This window comes from Rhinoderma darwinii, chromosome 7, assembly GCF_050947455.1.
Source record: "Rhinoderma darwinii isolate aRhiDar2 chromosome 7, aRhiDar2.hap1, whole genome shotgun sequence".
NCBI classification, from domain to species: domain Eukaryota; kingdom Metazoa; phylum Chordata; class Amphibia; order Anura; family Rhinodermatidae; genus Rhinoderma; species Rhinoderma darwinii.
The window spans coordinates 5,913,638-5,939,739 of NC_134693.1; positions in this window are offsets into that span (position 1 = coordinate 5,913,638).

Consider the following 26,102-nt stretch of genomic DNA (forward strand, 5'->3'; position numbering starts at 1 on the left):
CCCTGCAATAGTACAGTGCACCCGACAAACTCTGGTGGGGGGTCTGCATAGAACTGGTGAAAAATGAATGCAAACCTATGTATAGTAACAGGGACTTGTCCCGCAGCTCACGTCTCATTTGAAGAACATAAAGATCAATTTATATACAGAGAAAGTGAATCAACGGCTTCTAATTTTGATTTGTAACCCAGAAAGTTCTCCGTTTTGAATAGTGGCCAAATTTATAAAATAATTTTATTGCTCTTCAGCTGTGGTGAAACCACGATGCCTACTGCGGCATTTTTACCAAAATTGTTGAAGTTTTGCCACGCTTATCGTAACCGCAGCAGAAAACGCAATAAAAAAAAGGACTCCTCACCATATTCAAGAGCTCTGCTTGCTGTCAGTGTATGGAAATGTTCATGTTTACATTCAGAGGCTCAAAACCCTGTTTTTCTCACAACAGAGACAACAGGCGTATAGCTCTTCCAGACACTGACACTTTGCCACAAACCCTCTGCTGTGTGGGTAGGACAAAGGGCCCTCCGTCCTGGGCCGTGTAAACGAACGCCGATCAACGAGACAGCTCGTTGATCGGCGTTCGTTTGCTTCTTTCACAAGGAGCTATGTATGGGGATGAGCGCTCGTTACTACGATCGCTCGTCCCCATACATTTCTATCATGTCGTTGTTTACACAGGGAGATTTGCTGCCGACATCGATAATATTTCTTGCTGCATAAACGATACGATCAGACGATGAACGAGCGTTTACACAGGACAATGATCGTGAACAAGCCTTATGCGAGCGCTCGTTTACCCGATAATTGGCCCAAGTAAAAGGGCCCTAAGACAACCTTTGAATTCTATTTACTGACCGCAAGCAGATATCTTGTAAATGGTGAATAATCGAAACACAAAGTCTAATAAGACAGTGCAGAACTTTTCACAATGAAAAATACTGAGGACGCGCCAATCCAGTAATGCATTGACAATACTGCGTGTCCCCGGCCTTCAGGATTAATTTACTGAGTAAGATGTAGACTCTGTTTGATGTTTAAGAAAAATGGAAAACATGAACTTAATTAATCAGTGGTTTGAAGGGACTTCTGTATCATTAGGGGCTTTGAGAATGGCTTCACTCTGGGCAGTATACAGACCGTTTAAAGTCCGATGACAACATGTCAGAGCGGAGAATAATTCTGTGATACTGATGATTTGTGACACATGTAGCGCTAACCCCCTGACAGTCCCTCATCCGCTGTAATAGGATCTGTGTTTTCCCTGTGCATTGATCTGTTTGTTAAACTCGCGTAGTAAATGACTTGAGATAAGTCTCATTATCGTCAAACTGTTTGCCGAGGTTAATATTGTCACTGCATGCATAATATCTATATGGAAGACAGAACGTAGCGTGTAATACATCAAAATATATCACTACATATGATTATGTAACAGCATTAATATCCTGTACAAGCGCATATTTCTAAGCCTGAGTAATAGAAACCAATAATATATGTCCAGCTCTGATCATCCTCTTTACAGCTTATATACAGAATTAATCTACATACAATGGGAAATCTGGATAGATAGTCCGTGCTACGTAACCTAAATGCATCAATCAATGTGGTTATAATTGTAAATACAGTCATGGTTTGTATCGTTTATATGATATTTTGTTTTTGATACATTGAGAGTAGAATATACTATTATATACGGTGTATATATATATGGTCTGATTACATCATCTAACTCGAGACCTGTTAATTATTAGGAAATAGTGTGAGGAAAAATATATAATGACTATCATCTTATAACAATTAAATAAGCACTTTAATCTTCTGTAGTAATAAATAACGTAATTACCAAAGTATTCTTCAATACCCATATAAAGCTTTCGTTGATGGCTACATCTACTTTATCTTAAAACCATTTCTTGAATACTTCATAACACTATGTAAATTGTTCTTTGTATATCTGATTCTCATGTATGATTTGTTTTGTATTGTGCCATAACATGTTAAAAAAATAACAATTCATTGATTTAAAAAAATAAAATGTTGTCACTTTGTAAATGCATACATTACATTACTTATCCTGTACTGATCCTGAGTTACATGCTGTATTATACTCCAGAGCTGCACTCATTATACTGCTGGTGGAGTCACTGTGTACATACATTACATTACTTATCCTGTACTGATCCTGAGATACATCCTATATTATACTCCAGAGCTGCACTCACTATTCTGCTGGTGGAATCACTGTGTACATACATTACATTACTTATCCTGTACTGATCCTGAGTTACATCCTGTATTATACTCCAGAGCTGCACTCACTATTCTGCTGGTGGAGTCACTGTGTACATACATTACATTACTTATCCTGTACTGATCCTGAGTTACATCCTGTATTATTCTCCAGAGCTGCACTCACTATTTTGCTGGTGGAGTCACTGTGTACATACATTACATTACTTATCCTGTACTGATCCTGAGTTATATCCTATATTATACTCCAGAGCTGCACTCACTATTCTGCTGGTGGAGTCACTGTGTACATACATTACATTACTTATCCTGTACTGATCCAGAGTTACAGCCTGTATTATACTCCAGAGCTGCACTCACTATTCTGCTGGTGGAGTAACTGTGTACATACATTACATTACTTATCCTGTACTGATCCTGAGTTATATCCTGTATTATACTCCAGAGCTGCACTCACTATTCTGCTGGTGGAGTCACTGTGTACATACATTACTTATCCTGTACTGATCCTGAGTTATATCCTGTATTATACTCCAGAGCTGCACTCACTATTCTGATGGTGGAGTCACTGTGTACATACATTACATTACTTAGCCTGTACTGATCCTGAGTTACATTCTGTATTATACTCCAGAGCTGCACTCACTATTCTGCTGGTGGAGTCACTGTGTACATACATTACTTATCCTGTACTGATCCTGAGTTATATCCTGTATTATACTACAGAGCTGCACTCACTATTCTGCTGGTGGAGTCACTGTGTATATACATTACATTACTTATCCTGTACTGATCCTGAGTTACATCCTGTATTATACTCCAGAGCTTCACTCACTATTCTGCTGGTGGAGTCACTGTGTACATACATTACTTATCCTGTACTGATCCTGAGTTATATCCTGTATTATACTCCAGAGCTGCACTCACTATTCTGATGGTGGAGTCACTGTGTACATACATTACATTACTTATCCTGTACTGATCCTGAGTTACATCCTGTATTATACTCCAGAGCTGCACTCACTATTCTGCTGGTGGAGTCACTGTGTACATACATTACATTACTTCTCCTGTACTGATTCTGAGTTACATCCTGTATTATACTCCAGAGCTGCACTCACTATTCTGCTGGTGGAGTCACTGTGTACATACATTACATTACTTCTCCTGTACTGATCCTGAGTTACATCCTGTATTATACTCCAGAGCTGCACTCACTATTCTGCTGGTGGAGTCACTGTGTACATACATTACATTACTTCTCCTGTACTGATCCTGAGTTACTCCGCAGCGGAGCCGTTTGTCCATTGACTTACACTTTAATTTAGCAGTGTTCGTTTAGACGAGGCGTAAAATTCCGCTGCGGAGCATAGGCTGCGGAGCGGAATTTGGTGTCCGCAGCATGCTCTGTCTGTTGCGGAGCAGTGGCGGACTCATGGCGGAATTTCTCCATTGACTTCAATGGAGATTCTAATTTCCGCAATGAAGTCCGCAGCTGTCATGCACATGTTATGTGTGCTGCGGATCCGTCTTGCTTTTTTAACTTGACATTTCTTCATTCTGGCTGGACCTATGTATTTCTAGGTCTACAGCCAGACTGAGGAAGTCAATGGGGCTCCCGTAATGACGGGAGCGTTGCTAGGAGACGTCAGTAAATAGTCACTGTCCAGGGTGCTGAAAGAGTTAAGCGATCGGCAGTAACTGTTTCTGCACCCGGGACAGTGACTACCGATCCCAATATACATGTATCTGTAAAAAAAAATGAAGTTCATACTTACCGAGAACTCCCTGCTTCTGTCTCCAGTCCGGCCTCCCAGGATGACGTTTCAGTCTAAGTGACAGCTGCAGCCAATCACAGGCTAATAACAGGCTGCAGCGGTCACATGGACTGCCGCGTCATCCAGGGAGATCGGGCTGGATGCCGAAGGAGGGACGCGTCACCAAGACAACGGGCGGTAAGTATGAATTTCTTTGACTTTCACAAGGGAAAGTGCTGTCCCTTCTCTCTATCCTGCACTGATAGGGAGAAGGAAAGTACTTTTACCGCAGTCCGCAGCAGCTAGTCCGCATCAATTTACTGCACATTTTGTGCAGATCCGCAGAATCTGCAACGCAGATTCTGTGCGGCATTGATGCGGACAGTTGCGGAGGAAATCCGCCACGTGTGGTCATGCCCTTATACTCCAAAGCTGCACTCACTATTCTGCTGGTGGAGTCACTGTGTACATACATTCCTCATTCTATAATGATCCTGCAACTGTAGCGACATTGTGTTTCCACAGCAATATGCGCAGAAAAAAAAAACATTTGCTACAGATTACTGTGACTAATTTACCTGCGGATTTATGATATTCTACTGTGGATTTCCCGTTGCAAAAAATCTGCAGCGTATCTGCAGCGTATTTGTAGCAACATATCCTTAGGCCAAAACCAAAATTGTATCCAGGATTTCAGACCTATGATGCCTTTCTTTATATATTTCTTCAGATTAGGTTACGTTTCTGGTGTTGGCAGAAAAATACATACAAAATCTGCATCAAATCTGTACTGAAAAATCCTAAAAGTATGTTTCGTAATGGAAAATCTGTAGCAGAATATCATAAATCCGCAGGTAAAACAGACCCAGAGCTCCGCAGCAGAGTGTTTGTGCTGTGCATATTGCAATGTAGCTGCAGAACTCATTGCGGATTTTGCCATAGCAGTTTTACCTGTGGATTTAGTGTGAAGATTATATGCAGGTGGAGATTTAAGTTGGTGTTACCTGCGGAATCGCTGTAAACTCAACTTGCGTATTTTAGTGCAGAATTTTTGCTCCTCATTGACGTCTGTAGATCAAACACGCAGCATTTCTGCTTAGAGTACGCAGCATAAATTAAAATGCTGCGGATTTTCCGTGTGACTGTTTTGCATATTTTATTCCGCATTGCGGGCCTGAGATTTACTGAAATCTCTTCCGCTTTACTGCTGCTGTAAATGCTGTGGATTTTTTGCACAGTTTTCCTGCCTGGAACATACCCAAAAGCCCCATGCACACGACCGTGCATATGCGTCCACATACTATCCGCAATTACGGATAGTATAAGGCACATTATATCCTATGGGCCAATGCACACGACCGTGGTTTCCATGGTCCGTGCATTGCCTGGAGCCCGAACCGCATAGGACATGTCATTTTACGGGCTACATTTGCTGTCTGGGCTCATTAAACTCAATGCACTCTTTCGTGTGCACGGTTCGTGATTGCGGTTGGCACTTCTCGGGCCGTCTCTGCTGTAATCATGGACCGTGCACACAGCTACGGCCCTGTGCATGAGGCCCAAGGGTGAATTGTGAAACAACATTGAAAAATTAGAATATCTGGCTGTGTAATTTGAATAATTTGGTAATGGCCGAGGATGCAAGGAGCGCGCTGGGAATGTATATAAGACAATGGCTCCCGATAAGCATCGTCCTAATGTAATCACATAAGACATAAAAATGGACATAAAAAACTTTGTAACGTTACTAAATATATGAAATAAAACGACTTTGTTTATATAGATTCATCCTGGAAGGAAAGGTCACAGCAGATTCATCTAATATGTCACATTTGCATAACAACATTAATCTGACACTTTCTCCTGTGCGAGCTGAGAATCGCTGAGTATCAATAAACCGCAGGCGGCTCCCACAAGTCTCGCAGACGTTGCGGCTGACATACTGCGCACCGGGGTGTACGGCTGCAGGGAGACCGTCAGCATATGTGTGAGATGAAGTTCACAGCTCACAAAGTTTATTGCTGTACTCGCCAGGCTGAGCCAAGCTCTATAGGTGCCGGGGCGGCATCAACCACACTGACAAAGTGGGCGCTTATGTGCGGCAGGACATTTTGTGGGGGCACCCACAAGTCAGACCACCGTTTAATAATAATTAGCAGGAATATGGCTATAGCATTGTTCCTCAACCTGTAGCTCTCCAGCTGTTGGAAAACCATAACTCCCATCATTTCTTGACTGCCACTGACTGTCAGGGCATGCTGGGAGTTAGGCCTGATTCAGACGAACGCTGCGCATCTTGGACGTGAAAGACTGCCGTTTTCACGTCCGAGATGCATCTGTGCTCAGCGCTGCGGGACGCGATGTCACGCATCCCCCATAGTTGAGAGTCTATGGAGGGATGCGTGAAAAGAACGGACATGTCCTATTTCCCCACGGACCCTTCACACGGTCCATTGAAACAACGGCTGTGTGAACGGCCACATTGAATTACATAGGTCCGTGGGACGGTCACTGTTTCAACGTTTAACACGTTCGTGTGAATCAGGCCTTATAGTTTTGCAACAGCTGGGGAGCCACAAGTTGGAGATCACTGCTATAGGGGGGGGGGGGGGCAGAGGTAGCAGTCACACCGGGACCCTCTACTACATAAGAAGACACCAATATTATAAGGGCATGTTCAGATGTGGCAGAATTTTTCCGCTGAAAATGTTGCTGCAGATTTATTTTCGAATCTGCACCTACATTTTAACGTTTGACAAGTAATTCAGACGTTGCAGATATCAGTTTTTGAATTGCAAAGGCTGAAATCCGCAGTGAAAATCTGCTGCTTCTCCGCTGGTGGCCATGCATTCTGCAGCCTAAATTCCGCACTGTTATTTTCGGCAATGTCTGAGCTAAGTTTCCTAAAAAGATATAGAAACCAATGGAAAAAATGGCTGCTGCAGAATTCACTGTGGACTGTCCATAGTGGAATTCAACAGCAATTCTGCCGCGTCTGAACGTGCCCTAAATGCCACATGGTAGGTGGGGGCCTGTTACAGATTTTGCACTGGGGCTTCAAGTTATCGCTCTGATAATTAGGAAAATCATTTCTAAATTTCTCTTTAAATGTTTAGTTTTGTTATTTTATGAGCTGGGAAAGCTGAGGGTCAACTAACAGGGTTACCATTATAATGTCGTCAGGGGCTGCCAACCTGCTGTATTCTTCAACTGCAAATATACCTTATTATGTAGAGACCTATCTCCTATTACCATGTCGTTGAATTACTAGAAATATTTGCCATTCTGGAAAGTTGAGTGAAAACTGTGGTCGCTGTAATGGTGGTCGTATTGGTTGTCACTGAAACAAAATTTTAACATGACAGAAGAGGAGAATTCAAAGACCCTTAGCCTAATGCACCCGTATGTATAAAGTTCACGCATCGCACATTTGTCACAGATTTTCATCTCAGATTTTACTTTTTGCAATGAAAAATTTGTGATGCGTGAACTCAGTCGGTATGTTCAGACATGGCGGATCTATTGCAGATTTTCGGTGTGGATTCTGCACAGAAAAACTGCAACAGCTTTACAGCATAATATTAGTGAATGGCATTTTACAAGACCCCATTCACACATTGCGGATTTTTCTGCTGCGGGTCTTAGGGCATGCTGCAAACTTATCACAGAGCGTGCTTCATTGTGATAAATATGGCACAGTTTCCTACTGTCTAGCCTAATCCAATTTGAAGACAGTAATAATAAATCTGCGCCATGTTAGGCCCCATGCACACGATCGTAAAAAACGGCCGTAATTACGGTCCACAATTACGGACTCATTCACTTCTATTGGCCACGGGCACCTTTCCGTATATGTACAGGAAGGTGTCTGGGCCATAGAAGTGTACCGCCAAAAAGTTTTTTATGGGCTGGAGCACCGTCCGAAAATGCGGCCGGCTATCCGTGGACTTCAACGACCAGCCGTGCCCACAATCGCGATTACGGGCACGGCCGTGTGCATGAGGCCTTAGGTGTGTGCATCATATACTGTATATATTTACACCATTGTGTCTTCTTAAATGTTGTTCTTTCTCCCCCCCCCCTTTTTCCTTTTTGTTTCTTTTTTCCTTTTCCTTTTTTTCTTTTTCTGTCTTTCTTCTTTTTTTCTTTCTTTTTTTTTTCTCTTTCTTTCTTTTTTTCTTATTAGACAGGAAAGAAAGACATTTAAGAAGACACAATGGCGTAAATATATATACATGATGCAAACATCTAACACTGGGCAGATTTATTAATACAGTCCTCAAGTTAGACAGGATAAAACTAGGCTAGACAGGAGGAAACTTCGCCACATTTTTCACAACGGCGCACGCTCTAGAGATAAATTTGGCGCAACTTGTTAGAAACCTGTCTTGCCTTTCTTGCTTTCTCAGCTGTAATTGCAGAAATGACAAATTATTGTCGAAGTTATACATTTTTTTGGATATTTCAGAGAGTGACAACTTTTTTGTGGCATCATTAAGTGGTAAGAGACAGAGCAGGTCACTGTGACTCCCGGGGAGAACGTTCCGGACAGGGTAATGTCAGGTCCTTTTATTTCAGATATTACTCTATTCACTGCTAATCTCAGTGTTAGGCTGTTCTATGGGTTTATTGATTTTCCTCCTCTCTTCCTGGCAGCTAAATTACAAAATCCACCAGCGCCCGTCATTGAGAATAATGCCGGTTTCCCAAGATTGTTATGACGGGGCAGATGTTGAGAGACCTCCCGTTCTCCCTTTATAGAGGTCTCCCAAAGCTTCATTCCGTCTTTTGAATTTGGTTTAGAATTGATCCGGCACAGACGATCCAAGGGTGTACTTTTAATTTACTGCACGAGAAGGAGACAAATGAATCTCAGGGAACGTGTAAGTGATTGTGGGTTAATGTACAATTGACTTGGGTCCTGTCAATTAACAAGCGAGATGTGAAATAGAGACAGACGGAGGTTGTATCTCTGTTAACGGGATGAAATTCTTGAGATATGAAGCGATTGGTTTTGTAGGAAGAACGATCACTTCTTGTGACACGCTTCTATCACAGTTTTGCTCCATGGACTGCCGTCTGTCTCTGGTAATTGACGGTCCCTGACCATATATTCCCATCAAGAAGTAATCACATGGCTGTGTTTGCTTTATGTTTTTGCTACATACATCGCACTAACAGCGGCAACGGATCCCATCAGAGGAAAGCAGGAAAATCCTTCCCAAAGAAAAGCATTCCTTTCTTTTGAACTTGTAACTAAAAGCTATGGGAACCGGAGGCGTAACTAGAAGTTCCTGGGCCCTAATGCAAATTCTGTAACAGGGCCCCCACTTACAAGCTGCCATTTATAATACTGGTGTATTCTTATGTAGGCCACGTCAGACACCCGGGCACAGTAATCCTAGAATGTAGTCCGGTACAGGGACCACAGCTAAGTGGTAGATTTTTCTATTGACAAGTTAAAGTGGCAACAGGCAGAATAGTGAGTGCAGCTCTGCAGTATAATACAGGATGTAACTCAGGATCAGTACAGGATAAGTAATGTAATGTATGTACACAGTGACTCCACCAGCAGAATAGTGAGTGCAGCTCTGGAGTATAATACAGGATGTAACTCAGGATCAGTACAGGATAAGTAATGTAATGTATGTATACAGTGACTCCACCAGCAGAATAGTGAGTGCAGCTCTGGAGTATAAGGGCATGACCACACGTGGCGGATTTCCTCCGCAACTGTCCGCATCAATGCCGCACAGAATCTGCGTTGCAGATTCTGCGGCCGATCTGCCCAAAATGTGCAGTAAATTGATGCGGACTAGCTGCTGCGGACTGCGGTAAAAGTACTTCCCTTCTCCCTATCAGTGCAGGATAGAGAGAAGGGACAGCACTTTCCCTTGTGAAAGTCAAAGAAATTCATACTTACCGCCCGTTGTCTTGGTGACGCGTCCCTCCTTCGGCATCCAGCCCGATCTCCCTGGATGACGCGGCAGTCCATGTGACCGCTGCAGCCTGTTATTAGCCTGTGATTGGCTGCAGCCGTCACTTAGCCTGAAACGTCATCCTGGGAGGCCGGACTGGAGACAGAAGCAGGGAGTTCTCGGTAAGTATGAACTTATATTTTTTTACAGGTTGCTGTATATTGTGATCGGTAGTCACTGTCCCGGGTGCAGAAACAGTTACTGCCGATCGCTTAACTCTTTCAGCACCCTGGACAGTGACTATTTACTGACGTCTCCTAGCAACGCTCCCGTCATTACGGGAGCCCCATTGACTTCCTCAGTCTGGCTGTAGACCTAGAAATACATAGGTCCAGCCAGAATGAAGAAATGTCAAGTTAAAAAAGCAAGACGGATCCGCAGCACACATAACATGTGCATGACAGCTGCGGACTTCATTGCGGAAATTAGAATCTCCATTGAAGTCAATGGAGAAATTCCGCCATGAGTCCGCCACTGCTCCGCAACAGACAGAGCATGCTGCGGACACCAAATTCCGCTCCGCAGCCTATGCTCCGCAGCGGAATGTTACGCCTCGTCTAAACGAACACTGCTAAATTAAAGTGTAAGTCAATGGACAAACGGCTCTGCTGCGGATTAACGCTGCGGAGTGTCCGCAGCGGAATTTAAGTGAAATTCAGACCACGTGTGAACCCAGCCTAATACAGGATGTAACTCAGGATCAGTACAGGATAAGTAATGTAATGTATGTACACAGTGACTCCACCAGCAGAATAGTGAGTGCAGCTCTGGAGTATAATACAGGATGTAACTCAGGATCAGTACAGGATAAGTAATGTAATGTATGTACACAGTGACTCCACCAGCAGAATAGTGAGTGCAGCTCTGGAGTATAATACAGGATGTAACTCAGGATCAGTACAGGATAAGTAATGTAATGCATGTACACAGTGACTCCATCAGCAGAATAGTGAGTGCAGCTCTGGAGTATAATACAGGATATAACTCAGGATCAGTACAGGATAAGTAATGTAACGTATGTACACAGTGACTCCACCAGCAGAATTGTGAGTTCAGCTCTGGAGTATAATACAGGATGTAACTCAGGATCAGTACAGAATAAGTAATGTAATGTATGTACACAGTGACTCCATCAGCAGAATAGTGAGTGCAGCTCTGGAGTATAATACAGGATATAACTCAGGATCAGTACAGGATAAGTAATGTAACGTATGTACACAGTGACTCCACCAGCAGAATTGTGAGTACAGCTCTGGAGTATAATACAGGATGTAACTCAGGATGAGAAAGGGACTCAACTTTTCATATGGATTATATAAATATAAACATTGATTTTAATTTACTTCTTTTTTTTTGCACTAACAATAGCTTAATTACATCAAAACACCTCTGCAAGGCTCTGTTCACACTTCTGTTGTTTTTCATCAGGTTTCTGTAGCTTTTTGATTACTAGAATAGAGAAACATGATGCACTATACTATTCAACATAAAAGAAAACAGAATTCTGATGAAAATATTATATGTCAATGAGATCTATCCCAATTACAAACTGTATCATAACAGATCTGACATATCTTTCATGGCTCTTGTGGAAATGGAAATCCATAATGACATTGTGAATAGGGCATACATTTCATTCTTGAGGTCGCATTTACAGAAGCGATCGTCCTCTTAGGGGCTCTTTTTTTTCCGTGTTTGCAGGTCTGAAAAAATATACAAGCAATTTCAATCTTTTGTGATGAATTGGGCTTAAATTGGATTGCACTTGCATTATGATGTAGTCTGTTTCATGACAGCACAAGCCACATCCCATTACGTTCTGATCATCATCTAATACCCGGCGGAAAAAATGGCAAAATCCAGCACCGTAGTTTTTGAGTATCGAGAATCAATCATTGATTGGCTGAGCTTGAGTTTCTCTAATTTGTGATGTTAGTGGGGTGCCCATTAGAGGGACCCCATTGATCTTCGGTGTATTGCACCCCATAAAATTATTTCTCTATAATAGCTGAAATATCCCCTTAAGTAGAAAAGCGGAGAAGATAAAATGAAATCCATTCCAGCTAAGTGGCCTTCGTTTTATCTCACAAAACTAACAAACATGAAGTTCGCATTAGCATTATCAAACAAGAAGTAATGAAGTTACTCATATTCTTATTGTGCATGATTTATGGCTCACAGGTGCCAAGTTTCTGCTCCTATACTGGATTAACAAAACAATTTCTCTAAAAGCGGAAGAGAAGAAAACACAAAGGAGTTGAAGCAAAAGAAGAATTTTTCTTCTCGCTGCAATCAGTGGGATCTGGAGGTGGACGCTGTCTCATTTCAGCGCAGTCTATGAAAAATACATATATCATTAGAGGGAGGAAGAAATCATCCGCTGCCGTCCACCATCATCACAATGGACCAGGGGGACTTTACACCATGACATGTATCTGGCAAACCAGATCTATTATTGGATGTGTTATATGTATTAGCATACACCTCTTAAAGAATATGGAAACCTTTGAGGGCTTTTTTATTTTTTTATTCGTTTATTAGAGTGTTTAGTGCAACTTTGTAATTTGTTTTTATTTAAAAAAAATGTTACTTCTTGAGTTACAGCTACTATGTATCCTGGATAGATAGAAGCTGTATCTTGCGCTCAGAGGCAAATCCGTCAGGTCAGCGGGACTGACAGCGGGTCCTGCGTGTCGGATCCAGCTGTTATCGATCACATGATCCAAGTTCATAACTTAGATGTGATTGACATGCATGATTCACCTGTTATCAGAGACACGCAGGACCCACTGTCACCGAAGCCGTCAGTCCTGCTGACCTGACGGATTCAAGTTTCACCGCAAGATACAGCTTCTATGTATCCATGAAATATAGAAGCTGTATCTCAAAAAGTAAAACTTTTTTTAAATAAAAACATATTACAAAGTTGCTCTAAGCTCTATAATACAGTCTTCACAGGTTTCCATAGCCTTTACGTCATACATGGCTGAATGTGGTTGTCATATGAATGACTTACTGTAGAGCATTTGGCTGAGCAATCTATTTACAATGAATCTCAATCTACCAAGCAAAACCAACATTGAGCGTCACATGAATGGTTTATGTAGCTGTCCCAAGCAAGTCATCATGGAAGTCACGTAATACTCCAACTGTAAATTACCTGGATCCATGGTGATAAGCTCAGCTGTCTAAGGCTTCGTTCACATCTGCGTCAGGTCTGGCGTTCCGTCTGAGCTTTCTGTCAGACCAGAAACCTGACAAACAAATGGAAACCATGGGTTTCCGTTTGCATCACCATTGATTTCAATGGTGACGGATCCGGTGCAAAGGATTTCCATTTGTCTCAGTTGTGCAAGCGTTCCGTTGTTTTGACGGAATGAATAGCGCAGTCAACTGTATTGATTCCGTCAAATTGACGGAACGCTTGCACAACGGAGACGAATGCAAACCATTTGCACCGAATCCGTCCCCATTGAAATCAATGGTGATGCAAACGGAAACCTATGGTTTCCGTCTGTTTGTCAGGTTTCTGTTCTGACGGAACGCTCAGACGGAACGCCAGAACGGAGCCCTGACGCAGATGTGAACGTGGCCTTAACTAGTCAAGTCATTAAAGGGGCTATCTTGATATGACAACCCTTTTTTTTTTTTTTAAGTGAAGCTGGCCCAGCGATCAGCTGTTATCATCGGGTGAATCTGTAGCCATCCCTAACGTTCCCCCGCACCAGCCATGTAATGCATGGACGGGCCGTCCGACAGACTGAGAAAAAGGGTCCCAATAAGCTCTAATAAGGAATATGGAAAGTCTTGTCTTTATGAGACCACCCCTTTAATGATTGCATGGGAGTGTTACATGACTTCCTTATCCTATATGCCCCTAGTAGGCTATTTATAATTGAATACGTCATATGGATATCTCAACTGATATTTAATACTATAATAATTTGTTGGATGTAACGAAGGTGTATACAATGTAGCACTCAGAAAAGCAACTCTAAGGTATGGAAAACCAACATTACTACCAGGATCACCTCCGTATAGAAGCTTTCAGACTTCAATGCAGAACTCCCTGTCCTTAATGGGGATCACAATTTAATTTCTATATTGTATCTCAGACATACAACCTACGGCCAATTCATAGGACGCCAATTAACCGATCAGTATATTTATGGAGTCTGGGTGGAAACTGGAGAACCCGGAGTAAACCCACGCAAATATGGGGAGAACATACCCCAGCGCTGCGAGGAAACATGCGAACCACAGAGCCAGGCTGTATAATGTATAATATTATAGAGCCTGAGATTTTTACATTTACTTCCATTATAATCCGATATACCAATAATAATCAGTTTTTGCTTCTCCTAAACAACCTCATTTGAATATTATAGTTTCTGCTCCCATCATGATTACCTATTCAGCAGAAATATAAGAGAGGACATTGTGTGTATATATTAAGGCCTTGTTCACACAGTGCAGTTTTTGCATAATTTTTTTTTAAGCCAAAACCAGAATTGGATTCAGGAGTGCAGGTCTTCCTTTATATATTTCTTCTGTTTAGTTTCCGTTCTTGGTTTTGGCTTAAAAAATACATTCAAAATCTGCAGCAAATCTGCACTGTGTGAACAAGACCTAACTCATAACACCTATTATCTGAATTCCACCATTGTAATTTTCAGCGCTATTCTTGGCTTCCTCATTGTTCCTCTAATGTCAATTCTCTGTAAAACTGTCTGCAGATCGAGCCGGATGTCACAGCTGGAACACAATAGTCAATAAGATTTCCGTAATGTGAGATCGGTTTCAAACAAGTTTAAATATCATTGTACAGAAGACTGAGACAAGCTATGCTCGCTACCTGCTGGAGAACTATAAGTCTCAGCACACCTTGCCATACATGTGACTCATGAGCGAATGTCAGATCTGCATGTCAGACCCAGACAAGTTCCGCTTATGATTCCCGACCACCCAACTTCTGCACCTAGTTTTCGGATTAAATGCTGGATACTGGTCGGTTGGGACGCCTGAATTTCTTGACTGATCACAAGCCGTTTTTTAATGTCACACAATTGATTAAAGTGTCAGCTGCTGTTAGAGCCGCAGTCCAATAAATGTACAGAGAGTGCACAAGAATAGGGACGTCTGCTATTTATTTGACAAAGATTGACCAGATAGATCCAGGTCCCTGATTGATTTCACTTATAATATCCACTTTATTCCAAGAGTAGATCTAAGAAAGGAGAAAGTCAGAAACTGGAAATGGTGAAATTCATGCTGACATTTATTGTATTGAAGTTTTCTAGATTTGCAGCACTCAAAAGACATGGCTAAGCTCCTAGGCTGTGATGCAAAAATCATCTAACCACTAGTGATGTCACCAGCTACTGTATATGATGACATCACATGCATCTAAAATGAAGTTTTCTCTTGTAGAATGAGACAACTCCATCAAAAAGGAATGTGCAATTAGCATCATGTATCATTATTACCTGTCCACTTATACTTCTGAAGTTCTCATGTTGCCAAAAGGTCCCCCAGTTTATAGGCACAGGGGGCCCAGATGACGCTACAGACAATAGTATTGAATTATTGAGGCTCACATGTGTTCCACAAAGCAAATTCTTGGCATGCTGGGCAGGTGGTCAAAGGGACTCAAGGAAGTCTACCATGAATTGCGATCAATAACAGATACTTTACTGATGCCAAATAGACAGTCCTCTTTAAAGGGAACTTGTAAGGGAAAAAATTCTGTCCAATCTGCGGGCATCATGTTATAGAGCAGGGGGAGCTGAGAAGGTTGATGTATTTTTTTGTAGCAAAAGATTCAGTATAACTTGTAATTTATTCATTTGAACATCTTCTCATTTTGGGCTTAGGGGTCCAGTAGGCAGTCCTACCAAATGATTGACAGCTATCTATGTGTTCATACTCATACAAGGAAAGCTGTCAAACACTGTGTAGGACCGCCCACTGGACTCCTCAGCTAAAAATGAGAAGAGGTTTAACAGAATAAATCAATAATAAGTTATACTGAATCTTTTGCTACAAAACTATATATTGACCTGCTTATCCCCTGCTGCTCTGTAACATGCTGCCCGCAGGTTGGACTACACTTGACAGCGTAAGAACCAGAAATCAATGTGCAGCGTATCTCCAGAAAGGTGCGAATACAATAGGGATTTACTTAGGTGTATATAGGGAAATATTTAGTTGAGATTTTTTTGAAGAGTCTGGTGATCTTATGACCAAAAAGACAGCTGCCAGCCTAAAGTGGTTATCTTATGTGTATAATACATCTGACAAACTCAGAACTGCTACATCTATATATTATCAGTTCTCAGTGCTGCTCATATATAGCTGTCCCTTGTGTATAAGGGTAGGTTCACACGTTGCGTAAATACTGCGGATGTCGTTGCGGAAAATACACAGCATAATACAATCTCATTCACACGCTGCGTAAATGATGAAAAGTCAGAAAGTGACCTGCGGTGCGTTTTTTTTTATCCGCAGCATGTCAATTGTATTTGCGTAATCGCTGCTTTTCTGTTGCGGGTTTTCCCCATTGAATTCAATGGGGAGGTAAAACCCGCAATAAATAGCAGATTGTTTTATTTGCGGTGAAAATCAGCGATTTCCCAGGAGGCCGGCCTCCTGGGATGACGTTTTATCCTATGTGACCACTGCAGCCAATCACAAGCTGCAGCGGTCACATGGAATGAATCATCATCCCTGGAGGTCGGCCTGCAGGACGGCAGAGGGACGCATTGCCATGGCTACGTAAGTTTAAAACTTTTTTTTTGTCTGTGCAGTTTTCTGCAGTGGACATTCCGGCTAAAAAACTGCACCACAATTTGTGTGTTTTTTTTTAGACTGAAATTCCCTGCGGCGCCCAGGGCGGATACGCTGTGTGCTTTTACGCAGCATATCCGCCCTGTGCCAACATAGCTTCAAAGTACAGTCTCAACCTCTGAACTCCTTATGGCAACCCCATCGTTTGCTACGCGTTCGAAGCGAAACTGGACTATCCGCCAGGAGCAAGATGGATGAAAGACAAGTGATGTATACAGTGGAGACATTTTAGTGCACAGCAATGACGCTTCAGTGGTTGTTATATACAAATTAGGCCCAGAAGCTTTGGTACATAGCGTTGGGGTCTCAGCCCTGTTATAAATTTGCTGAGTCTTTAGGATGGTGCTGGGCTTTACGACGTGCCAACCAAAGTCTTCCAGTGGCCTTAATAAATGTCCCCAGCTGGCCCGCGCCGTTCAGTTATGTGAAGTGCGGCGGGTTTGCAGTAAATCAGTTTTAAAGTCGCACAACGTGAAAGGATTTAAGAAGTCTCATCCTGAAAGACAGTTCCCAGGAGCTGCGCTTAATCAGTTCTTACAGGGATTCCCAAGTAGTGGAGGAAACTGTAAATGTGAGCGAACGGAAACTTAAGGGGGTGCTTTAGCTGCGTTAATAATTATTTACTATGTCCAATATATCTCTGGCTGCTTCCTTGGCACATCTCCACCATGGACAGTGTAAACAGGATCCCGAGTGTTCAGGAAACTCTATGTGGCTTTTAAATCTTACAAACGACCAATTATTGTCTCTTCCGGAGATTGCGGCGCTGAGCGGTGAGTTATGGCGGCTGCCTTCATCTGAATAATTAGTCATGGTGAGAATAAGTACATATCAGCTTCCAGCTCTGTTATCAGGGAGAACAAAAAAAAAACAAAACAGACTATTAGGGTATGTTCACACGGCTTAATTTGGACCGTAAACGCCTAAAAAACTGCCGAAATATAGGAAGCAGAATGCCTACCAAACATCTGCCCATTGATTTCAATAGGAAAAACGGCGTTCTGTTCCAACAGGTCGTTATTTCACGTGGCCGTTTTGAATAACGGGCGTGTAAAAAAATGCCCGCGAAAAAGAAGTGCATGTCACTTCCTGAGACGTTTTTTGGAGCCGTTTTTCATCGACTCTACAGAAAAACAGCTCCGAACACAGCTGTAAAAAACGCAAATTTGATTAAAAAACAGCTGAAAATCAGGAGCTGTTTTCCCTTGAAAACAGCTCTGTATTTTCAGACGGTTTTTAATAAGCGTGTGAACATACCCTTAATATAATAACATTTAGGGGTTTGGACCCTAAGGCTGGGTTCACACGACCATGTTACGTCCGTAATGGACGGAACGTATTTCGGCCGGAAGACCCGGACCGAACACAGTGCAGGGGGCCGGGCTCCTAGCATCATACTGATGTACGACGCCAGGAGTCCCTGCCTCTGCGTGGAACTACTGTCCCGTACTGTAAACATGATTACAGTACGGGACAGTTGTCCTGCAGCGAGGCAGGGACTCCTAGCGTCGTACATCACTATGATGCTAGGAGCCCGGCCCCCTGCACTGTGTTCAGTCCGGGTCTTCCGGCCGAAATACGTTCCGTACATTACGGACGTAACATGGTCGTGTGAACCCAGCCTTATATTTCTGGGCAAGTATCTTAAATAGTCTCTGTCGCCACATTATAAGTGGCCTGTCTTGTACATGATGTGATCGGAGCTGTAATGTAGGTGACAGCAGTGTTTTTTATTTAAAAAAACTATCATTTTTGACGGAGTTATGACCTATTTTAGCTATATGCTAATGAGTTTCTCAATGGACAACTGGGCGTGTTTTACTATATGACCAAGTGGGCGTTGTGGAGAGAAGTGTATGATACTGACCAATCAGTGACCAATCAGTGACCAATCAGCATCATACACGTCTCCACATTCATTTACTCTGCAGATAGCGATATAGCTATATCGCTATGTGCAGCCACATACACAAATACTAACATTACTGCAGTGTCCTGATAATGAATATACATTACCTCCAGCCAGGACGTCATGTGTATTCAGAATCCTGACCACTACTGTAGCGTCTCTGTGATTTACAGCACAGCACAGCGAGATCTCGCTGTGAATGACAGTTTACAGCGTAATCTCGCGAGACTACGCCTGCTGTGCTGTAAATCACAGAGACGCTACAGAAGTGGTCAGGAGAATGAATACATGTCCCGTCCTGGCTGGAGGTAATGTATATTCATTATCAGGACATTGCAGTAATGTTAGTGTTTATGTATGAGGCTGCACATAGCGATATAGCTATATTGCTATCTGCAGTTAAATGAATGGAGAGAAGTGTATGATACTGATTGGTCACTGATTGGTCACTGATTGGTCAGCGTCATACACTTCTCTCCACAACGCCCACTTGGTCATATAGTAAAACACGCCCAGTTGTCCATTAAGAAACTCATTAGCATAAAGCTAAAATAGGTCATAACTCCGTCAAAAATTTTTTCAATAAATTTTCTAAATAAAAAAAACTGCTGTAATCTACATCACATCGCCGATCAGATCATGTACAAGACAGCCACTTATAATGTGGTGACAGAGGCTCTTTAAAGTGAATTGACACCAGATGGACCTTTTAAAGGGGTGTTCAGGGACTTAAAGACTCGTGGCCTATCCTTAGACTCAGGGACATAACTAGAATTTATAGGGCCCCGTAGCAAAGACAGGGTTGGGTACATTGTAGTGCAGACAGCAGTAGAGGCGATAGATAGTAGTGTTATATATCAGAGAAGGAGAACCCCCATGAGACACAAAACAGAATGTCACTAACTTGTTTTACCCCAAAAAAAGGGAATTCTGGTCCTTAGAATATTTTCAGGAGTTCCATGCACCCCCTTCCTCTGAAGTCTTCCAATACCAACAAATTAGACACTTCCTCTAAGCCTGGAAATCCAATCATGACGATATTTCTACTATGACACCCTTGGAAAGGTTATGTTGGACCTCTTCTACTTTGGGAAGAATATCTTGTTTACATGCTGAACTGGTCACCCCGGGAGGTATATTGCCCTATATGTTGAGATGCGAGGAGACGGTAAAAGAGTTGGAGGTGTCCCAGTGTCATGTCCATGGCCGCGGGACGTCAGGTTCACTCACCTCCTGATGGCCGCAGCCATGGGTCTGCGAGCGCTGGCCACAGTCTCCTCCTCAGGAGATGCCAGCGCTCTCTTCCACTCACCTCGACCGGGTCCCGTATAATTAGCCCATGAGTACCCTGGACTATAAGAAGGGCCCAGCCCCTTCCTTCCATGCTGCATACCACGCCTGTCCTGCTACACCACGTCTGACGTCTGCCTGCTGCCTAGTCCCAGCCAAGCCTGCCTTGCTACTGTCCGAGCTTCCACAGGTACCCTATACGAACTATAGACTGTTACCGGCAATCTGTTGGCCAGCTGCCATACCGCCAAGGTGGTACGGCCCAGTGGGTCCACGAACCCAACGTGACAGTCAGTGGAGAGAGATGGCCTATACTACTTCTAAACTTTCTATTGACACAACTTTGATTGAAGCGAGTTACAAAGTTCTTCTCTATTGGTATATGTTCCAACTTAGACTGTCACTCATATTTCCATCCAGTGATCCAACTTGCTTTCGAGAATGCGGACAGATCTGTTCATTAGTTCATACATGGTGGGAATGCCCAATGGTAACCAAATTCTGTTTGGAAATTCAAACGTTCATCTCCTCTCCCACTGGGATATCCAAAAAGGTCCTATATTATCAGTCCCTAAATATACACACAGGCTTATACAATATATCCTTTTTGCTGCTAAGATGACAATAGCGAGAGCTTGGAAAACTACCATTATTCCATTTCCTATGTTGAGTCCAAGCTGACGTGGATTATGGTTAATGACCATTTGAGTAGTATCCTTTCAGACTCTCGAGGGAAATTTGATAGGATTCGGGACCCATGGAAGACTCATATGCCACCTTCATTCTCATTTTATATATCTTTCCCCCTCTGAAGGGGTAGCCAGGTACTTGGAGCACCCACCTTCCCTTATCCCTTCCCTTTTTCTAATTTTCTCTCTTCTTCTTTATTGTATCTTTTTTGTTTTAAGTTACAGAGTTCCTTGATTGCATATCGCTACTTATGCAATATAGATATTCTAAATGTATTCTATATTCAAAGAACGATGTGATTGATATTACTGCAATGTATGCCGTTACCCGTTACGAACTGCATTGTTATTTTTATTGAACCCTCTCCAATGTTCGTGGACAACTGTTATTGTACCTTTCTTATTCTGAAATACTCAATAAAAACCCGGGAAAAACAAAAAAAGGGAATTTTGTTCTTGCACGTGACTGGGCCCCTCAGCCTCTGGGCCCCATAGTAGCTGCTATGGCTGCTACAACTATAGATACACCCATGCTTAGGATCAATGTTTGATCTATGGGTGTCCAACCCCCGGGACAGAGATTGTGACTTCCGGATAAAGGAAAAAAGACGACGGGTTCTGTCTTGTCCATGTTAAACTTAGTGTACCTATCACCTAAAGAGGGGAACCTGTTGTTTTTGAAAATCTATATTCTAATATATTCTTAATAAAATGTAAATATACCTCCAGTATAAGCGTACTTTCACTAGGTCAATGACCCGACCCGGAGTCGGGTCACAAACTTTCGGGTAGAGGTATCCCGGCATCCCCCATGACAACATCCAAGCTCAGAATGCGAGATCTCGCTAGCTATCCCGAGATATTGTGTTCTGTCTGAAAAAGCGCTAACTGCTCTATTGGTGTAGAACTCACTGATCAGTAAACATTAATACAGCAGTTTGCGCTCTGAGACAGAACACGAGACTTCACGATAACCAGCGAGATCTCGCGTTGTGAGACAATTATGAATTTCTTAAGGGGCTATAGGATTTTCAAATAAAACACGTCCCCCTTTTCAGGTGATAGGTAAGGGTCTATTCACAGTCAAATTGCATTTTTTTTTAATACAAATGTGGGAAAATTGCGGTAAACACTGCAATATGACTGTCGTAATCATGAGCACATGGAGGCGGATACAGCGGATTGATGGCCAGAAACTTGACATCACAGGCTGTCAAGACAGGGAGCCAAGATGTAAATTTCGGTATATTTAACATGAAGATGATATTGGATGTCGAAGACCATAGGGGCAGATGGACAAGAGGAGGAGATCTAGGGCAAAATCTTGTGGTCCACCCCTAGATAGCGGGCAGGAAGATATTAGTGATTAGCTATATGACTATCCTGGGAGATAGAAGGAGATCCAAGAATGTGCCACACCTTGGACACATCAGGAGGAGAGAGTCTGGAGTAACAGAGAATAGTCAGAAGCGTCAAAGTAGGAGGAAATTCCAGAAGTATTATTTTGGAGTAGTGACCTTCGAATTTGGCAGTCAACATGTCAATGGCAACTTTGGTGAGAGCGGTTTCATTGGAATGGTTTGGTCAGAATCTAGATTGTAGGTCAGTGGTCTCCAACTTGTGGCTTTCTGGCTGTTGTAAAACTACAACTCCCAGCATGCTCTGACAACCAAAGGCAGTCAACACATGCTAGGAGTTGTAGCTTTGTAAAGCCACAGGTTGAAGTTGAAAGCGAGTAGGACAGTTCATCGTATAGTTCCATTGCTATGAAGAATAGTAGCGGATGGGATATCTGTATCGATTTATTTTCACTTCTGCCAAATCCGTGTTCACTCCCCTAAAATAAGGAGACTTCATTTCTTGTGATATATTCCCGTTTCGCGGTCGGCCGTGCAGCGCAGCCTGCCATTAGGTAATCCGTTACAACATTAAAAGTAGATTCATTCAGATGTGGAGACAGACAGCCGGCTTCATCAGTACGAGCTCCTCATGGAAGAGCGCTGGGGTAATTTACAGGGTAGAAAGTGAAATGGTCCCTCGCTGTCCCATAGAGGAAGAGATATTGAGAAGCTCAGGGCTCAGTGTAATCAGCTAAAGGACGTTCAGAGACAAAATAATGAATTTATTGTTGTGGAAGGAGAAACATCAGGAAAACCGGGCTGCAGAAACCGATATCTGACGCAGAGGTGTAACTTAAAGCTGCGGGTCCTAATGCAAAATCTATAACAGGACCCCTTCTACCATATATAATTTATAATACTGGAGTCTTCTGATGTGGCTGAGGGGCTTTTGGGCCCCCTCTGGCTCCAGGTACCAGGTGCGACGGCTACCTCTGCACCCCTGACCTGACGGATGGATAGACAGCCAATGACTTATGATTATGTATATAGACACACTTATACCTTCTTCAAGGGATTTTCCATAAGGGCATTTGGACATCATAGAGGGGGGTTCCCTGTTCTCTGAGTCAGAGTTGAGCGCGGTTATTTTTTCTGTGTTGAGATAATCCCTTTAAATACTCACTTTGTCAAACCCACTGCTTTATGGAAAAGTTTGACCTATCCAGCCATTTGTTAGTTATATCTGTTTCTGGGAAAGCTGGGTGTCAACCAAATGGCGGCCATTACAACTTCCATAGGGGTTGCCACTCTGCTTTCCAAGACTTTAGTACAAATCTATCAATATGTTAAGGGTATGTAGACATATCATACATTTAGAAGTTAAGCAAGTAAGAGACAGATGGACAGTAATGTGACTGCAGGATCAGACTACGCAGGGTTTGTTTGTAGTCTGTAACCATGGAGACACATAGGTCTGCATAGCAGCTGTAGACACAAAACGGTAGGATATTTTTAACCAAAACTATTAGCAAAATTGCTCAATTTATTTTTATTTTAGATGCATTCGGAAAATGCAATAGTGGACATGACTTTAAGCTTAATTAAATGCATAATAATCTTGCAGGTCAGCATTGATTTCATTTTGCCAACCTCTGAAAGGCCACGACTAAAATAGACGCTGACACAGACTGACTTCACACAAGTCACCAGCTCACAACACTGTGTCTGCTTGGCATAGTCAGAACACTAGCACTTCTACCCAGCACCTGTATTGTGCTAATGGCTCCTACAGGGCACCCATGGGAAACGTTTATTTCCCTATCATCTTGTTGGGTTATTATCAGGCTGCTGGAGCATGTAAGTAATGTAACATAATATTAGGTAATTGCTATGCATGTAATGTTTAAGGTGCATTACAGATTAGCGCTCCGTGCAGAGCCATATTACAGGGTAAGGGCTCGTCCAAACATAGCGGAATTGCTACGTATTTTCCGTCTGGAAAATACGCAGCAGAATACAGTAGCAGCAAAGTGGGTGAGATTTAACAAATCTCATCCAGGCGCTGCGTAAAAATTCAGAGCAGAAATTGACCTGCGATGCGTATTTTTCGTATGTAAATTTTTGCTGCGGAAATTGGACTGCATTGCTGCATTTTTCAGAGGAGGTGTCACCATCTCCCGACATTGAGAAAAAACGCAGCAAAATACGCACCATTTTCTGTAGTCAAAAACACAGAAAATGGTGCGTTTTTTCCGCAGCGGAATGTCTGTTAGGGCAAAGCCCCACGTGGCGGAATTGCTCTTGAATTCCGCTGCGGACACTCCGCAGCGTTAATCCGCAGCGGAGCCGTTTCTCCATTGCCTTCCACTTTTTAGTAGGCTTCGTTTAGACGAGGCTGAAAATTCCGCTGCGGAGCATAGGCTGCGGTGCAGAATTTGGTGTCCGCAGCATGCTCTGTCTGTTGCGGAGCAGTGGCGGACTGGTTGCGGACTCATGGCGGAAGTTCTCTATTGACTTCAATGGAGATTCTAAGTTCCGCAATGAAGTCCGCAGCTGTCATGCACATGTTATGTGTGCTGCGGATGCGTCTTGCTTTTTTGACATGACATTTCTTCATTCTGGCTGGACCTATGTATTTCTAGGTCTACAGCCAGACTGAGGAAGTCAATGGGGCTCCCGTAATTACGGGAGCGTTGCTAGGAGACGTCAGTAAATAGTCACTGTCCAGGGTGCTGAAAGAGTTAAGCGATCGGCAGTAACTGTTTCTGCACCCTGGACAGTGACTACGATCTCAATATACAGCAACCTGTAAAAAAAATGGAAGTTTATACTTACCGAGAACTCCCTGCTTCTGTCTCCAGTCCGGCTTCCCAGGATGACGTTTCAGTCTAAGTGACGGCTGCAGCCAATCACAGGCTGCAGCGGTCACATGGACTGCCGCGTCATCCAGGGAGGTCGGGCTGGATGCCGAAAGACGGACGCGTCACCAAGACAACGGCCGGTAAGTATGAAATTTGTTTACTGATAGAGAGAAGGGAAGCACTTTTCCCGCAGTCCGCAGCAGCTAGTCCGCATCAATTTACTGCACATTTTGGGCAGATCCGCCGCAGAATCTGCAACGCAGATTCTGTGCGGCATTGATGCGGACAGTTGCGGAGGAAATCCGCCACGTGTGGGCATGTCCTTACTGTCAACGGAATTGCTGCAGAAAGTTTCTGCAGCAATTCCGTTATAAGCCCTTAGGGCATGCCCACACGTGGCGGATTTCCTCCGCAACTGTCCGCATCAATGCCGCACAGAATCTGCGTTGCAGATTCTGCGGCGGATCTGCCCAAAATGTGCAGTAAATTGATGCGGCCTAGCTGCTGCGGACTGCGGTAAAAGTGCTTCCCTTCTCTCTATCAGTGCAGGATAGAGAGAAGGGCCAGCACTTTCCCTAGTGAAAGTAAACGAATTTCATACTTATCGGCCGTTGTCTTGGTGACGCGTCCCTCTTTCGGCATCCAGCCCGACCTGCCTGGATGACGCGGCAGTCCATGTGACCGCTGCAGCCTGTGATTGGCTGCAGCCGTCACTTAGACTGAAACGTCATCCTGGGAAGCCGGACTGGAGACAGAAGCAGGGAGTTCTCGGTAAGTATGAACTTCTATTTTTTTTACAGGTTGCTGTATATTGGGATCGGTACTCGGTAGTCACTGTCCAGGGTGCAGAAACAGTTACTGCCGATCGCTTAACTCTTTCAGCACCCTGGACAGTGACTATTTACTGACGTCGCCTAGCAACGCTCCCGTAATTATGGGAGCCCCATTGACTTCCTCAGTCTGGCTGTAGACCTAGAAATACATAGGTCCAGCCAGAATGAAGAAATGTCATGTCAAAAAAGCAAGACGCATCCGCAGCACACATAACATGTGCATGACAGCTGCGGACTTCATTGCGGAAATTAGAATCTCCATTGAAGTCAATGGAGAAATTCCGCCATGAGTCCGCAACCAGTCCGCCACAACTCTGCAACATCCATTGCATGCTGCGGACACCAAATT